Genomic DNA, 5,000 nt, shown 5'->3' with positions numbered 1-5,000 from the left:
ACGTGGCTGAGGACTATGTAGCGTAAAGTACGAGATGATGAATGTTGAAGTATTGATTTAAAAGCTCAAGATAGAGACGACTGGCGAAATCCAACCGAGGCCCTCTGCTTCAATAGGCGTGGGAGAAGATGATGATGTTATAAAGATAAACTATCTGTATTTTATAATGAAATCAATCGCTAGTATATGTCAGTAGTATTTTTATGTTAATCGACACTGTTAATTGCATTAAAAACGGTAAATGTCTGGCAACATTTATTCCAGGAATTTTTCCATTTTAAACACAGATATATTGACGTAAAGATAATAACAAAGTAAGCTAAAATTACGGTCGCCTGTATTTTACTGAAATACGGTTAAGAACAGTATATTTTTACTGAGAATTTCCGATTAGAATTACGGGTTCTTCTAAGATTGTATTTTTTTTTTATGGTGTTTCTTTGATAAAAAATACTTTAGGTGAAAAATAGTTAAAAATGAACTTTGAAAGTGAGACTATTATGCCAAGAATATATACGAAATATACTTCAATTATTGAAATTAATATTCAAATAAACATAAATTGGAATTAATTCTAGCTAGATATATGTAGAAATATATAGGCCAGTTGATATAGCTTTTTTTTTTAAATGAAGCTTTTTGGGGAAATAGATTAGAGATTTTTGGAAATAAAAAAAAAAACAAGAAAAAGCAAAAAAAAAAAAAAAAAAATTAGGCCTCGAATTTTCGAAAAAAATTTGTAAAAATAAAACACTATAAGAAAAGGCAAAAAATAAAGTAGTCGTGTCGAATTTTCGAAACAGATTTTGGAAAATAGAAAAACAAACTAAAAAAGCAACAAAAAAAATGTAGGCATGTCGAGTTTTCGAAACAAAATTAGGAAAATAGAAAAAGAAAACTATAAGAAAAAGCAAAAAAAGTAGGCGTCTAAAATTTTCGAAACAAACTCTAGAAAATAATAATAAAAAAAAAACTATAAGAAAAAGGAAAGAAAGAGTAGGCGTGTCGAAATCCGAAACAAATTTTGGGAAATTGTAAAAAACCATAAGAAAAAGCAAAAAAAAAAAATAATAAAAAGGTAGGTCCGTCGCTTCTAATAGCCGAAATTACCATTCGACCCAGCAAAAGAAAATACATTAATTCCGATCTCAATAGAATTGAATCTTCGAAATATAAAATCCAAATAAGTATGATTTACATATCTGGGCATCACTGTGAATAATATGATTTTGGAAATCGTAATAGACCGGGGAAATAGATAGAATAAAAAAAAAGGTATATATCAAAATCCGATTTCAATAAGTACGATTTACATACCGGCATACCGGGGCACTGCTGTTAATAATATGATCGCCGGGAAATTCTAGACGGGATGGAAAAAATAGAGTTAGACTCGAAGGAGAAGATTAAAAAAAAGAATATATTCAATATCATTGGGAGATACCTTTGTGACTTGGCAATGAGCTTTGGATCAGCTGTCTGGTTCCTTATATATATATATATATATATATTCTAGTTCCTTATACACACACACACACACACATATATATATATATATATATTCTGGTTCCTTATATACATATATATATATATGTGTGTGTATATATATACAGTATATATATACAGTATATATATTTATTTCAAATAAGCCATATGTATCAAAACATTAAAGTCTGGATTCTATTAACGACCTCGGGATCAGAGTCCAAGGCGAAATCACCCAAAGACTATAGTATATGTCCGGCCGGGTTTCGAACCCTGGTCCAGGATACTTGTATGACATTGACCATACCACTTAGCCACGAAATATAAAAAAAAAACACGTTTAAATGTGCAAAATTTATCATATAATATATATATATATATATGTGTGTTGTGTGTGTGTAAATTATATATGTGTCTTTGTGTATTAAACTCTCCGAAATCGCACTCCAACGATTAGAACGCCAGTGAATTAGATTCAAATTCAATATTTCGCCTACAAATTGTCCGTAAAATTCTTCAGTGCCAATAATCGCGTTATTGTGTCTATTAATTTGTAACATGAATTATATATGAGTATTATAACGCCATCTACTGAACGTTTGATGCACAGGGCATTTATTTCGCTCTGTTCCAGACGATCTAGTCAAAAAGGAGAGAGAGAGAGAGAGAGAGAGAGAGAGAGAGAGAGAGAGAGCATTTAAACTATGCTTGTTCTTTCAAATCCAGTCTGGGTATAATAAATCTTTCACGTCCTTATGAAATAAAGATATATACTGATATATATTATATATAGACTATATACTGTATGTATATAACACATATATTGATATATGTGATATATATGTGTATGTATATATACATATATATATACATATATATAAAGATATATATATATATATATATGTGTGTGTGTGTGTATATATATATATATATATATACTTATATATACATATATATATAAAGATATATATATATATATATATACATACATACATACATACAGTAAACACTCACACACACTTGACAACCTTACCGAAAGGATATTATAAGATGGAATGTTCCCGGGATTATTTCGCCAACACACACACAAAAAAAAAAGACATTTAATGTTTTTTTCTTGATTGCGTCAAGGCTCGATAAGTGTTGTTACCTTAACCATTAATGTTAACAAAATTATTTTATAAGATGTGGAAATGCGATAGTATGATTTTGGAAAAAGAGTTTATTTGTTTACATTTTATAACATGTCGAGAGGTGACTTTGATTTCCTCGGAGAATATTAGCTTTTTATCGAAATTAATAATTGATGATTTATAATCATATCTCATTTCTTGCTCATTTATTCATCCATTTTATCGGCTGATTAATACATTTTCTCTTGCTGGTACAAGTGTTAATTTCCCAGAGAATTTTGAAGTTTTTATCGAAATGGATAAATGATCTTTAGTTATATCACATGTTCTTACTTATTTATTCATGAGTTTTATTGGCTGTTTAATACTTTTTCTAATCGGAATTTTCAATATCACACATTATTGATCCCTGTTCAGTTTCTTGCAGGTAAAATTTGTAGCCTCGTGAACAAAATTTGATATTTATCATAGTGCAGGATAAAGCATTATTTTCACTGTTTAAAATTTTTTTTTATATACTGTATTTATACTTATGGGAATTTCCATTGAAATATTCTATCATTGAATTAAGATATATGCTATTAAAGATGTCCTTTTTTTCAGGAAGAATTTAGAAAATTATTGTTTTGTAAAAATCATTTTTATTACACTACAACCAGCTATTATTGTTATTAGTTTTAGTTTCAAAATTTTATATCTGAATACGCTTTAGGTGTCAATAATGTTAAATTACGACTTTGCTAAAAAACTTGGATACTGAGTTTTTCTGCATTTTACCGATAGATAAATCTGGATACTGAGTTTTTCCGCATTTTACCTATAAATAAATCTGGATACTGAGTTTTTCCGCATTTTACCGATAGATAAATCTGGATACCGAGTTTTTCCGCATTTTACCGATAGATATATCTGGATACCGAGTTTTCCGCATTTTACCGATAGATAAATCTGGATACCGAGTTTTTCCGCATTTTACCGATAGATAAATCTGGATACCGAATTTTTCCGTATTTTACCGATAGATAAATCTGGATGCTGAGTTTTTCCGCATTTTACCGATAGATAAATCTGGATGCTGAGTTTTTCCGCATTTTACCGATAGCTAAATCTGGATACCGAGTTTTTCCGCATTTTACCGATAGAGGAATTCCTTACGGAATTGAAGCAGATATAATAGCTTGTATTGAGCCTCTTGTTTCCCAATCTCCTCCCCAGATACTGAAAGCATATAACCCCACCTCTCTCTCTCTCTCTCTCTCTCTCTCTCTCTCTCTCTCTCTTGCATTTCCTTATTTTTATGTTAACTAAATCTGATTCATATAAAAGCTTCATGCTTAATAGACTTGGGCTGTACTACTAATGTTTATAACACATTTATTATTGTAACAAAGGCCAATAAAGATTCTCTCTCTCTCTCTCTCTCTCTCTCTCTCTCTCACGGTTTATAATCACAAAGAATCCAGAAAGCAGGCGAGTTATTAGGCAAAGCATTTAAAAATAGACCATGGTAAGCCAGACCCTCCACTTCAATTATAGTATAAGTGCTATTTTTGGACCAGGTTATTGGTAAGCGCTATGTTTTTTTTCTTTTACCTTAACGCTAAGCTCGCCGCTCGCATAACCATGGATCATTATGAATTAGTAATTAATTTTCTTTCTTGTAAGGGGCCAGTCAAAAAGTGGCCACTCCCAACATGTAGGTCAAAAGTGCTGCTCGAATTTTCTTTGCCGGAAAAAAAGGAGGTTTCAATCGGTCTTGTTTCAAATCCCCCCCCCCCCTCTCTCTCTCTCTCTCTCTCTCTCTCTCTCTCTCTCTCATCCACCCATCACCGATGCCTGAATTTCCCGGAAAAAAAGGAGGTTTCAATCGGTCTTGTTTCAAATCCCCCCCCCTCTCTCTCTCTCTCTCTCTCTCTCTCTCATCCACCCATCACCGATGCCTGAATTTCCCGGAAAAAATGGAGGTTTCAATCGGTCTTGTTTCAAATCCCCCCCCCCCTCTCTCTCTCTCCTCTCTCTCTCTCTCTCTCTCTCTCATCCACCCATCACCGATGCCTGAATTTCCCGGAAAAAAAGGAGGTTTCAATCGGTCTTGTTTCAAATCCCCCCCCCCTTCTCTCTCTCTCTCTCTCTCTCTCTCTCTCTCTCTCTCATCCACCCATCGCCGATGCCTGAATTTCCCGGAAAAAAAGGAGGTTTCAATCGGTTTTGTTTCAAACCTACAGCTTCTTTCTTCCCAGCCCCCCCCCCTCTCTCTCTCTCTCTCTCTCTCTCTCTCTCTCTCTCTCCACCCATCACCGATGCCTGAATTTCCGAGAACATTATGGAGATTTAACATTTACGAAGACGAAGACTTGATTAGTTTGTGGTGTTGTTTTTGGC

General features: G+C 32.9%; 1 protein-coding gene across 1 annotated transcript in view; it reads left to right on the top strand.

Moving 5' to 3' along the window:
• Positions 1 to 5,000, top strand: part of LOC137646619 (serine/threonine-protein kinase pakD-like) — a 524,775-nt gene that overhangs the window by 199,367 nt on the left and 320,408 nt on the right. The gene's annotated exons all lie outside the window — the stretch shown is intronic.

This window comes from Palaemon carinicauda, chromosome 9 (assembly GCF_036898095.1).
Source record: "Palaemon carinicauda isolate YSFRI2023 chromosome 9, ASM3689809v2, whole genome shotgun sequence".
Lineage (NCBI taxonomy): Eukaryota > Metazoa > Arthropoda > Malacostraca > Decapoda > Palaemonidae > Palaemon > Palaemon carinicauda.
Note: the sequence above shows the minus strand (reverse complement) of the source record. Positions and strands in the feature narration are given on the sequence as shown.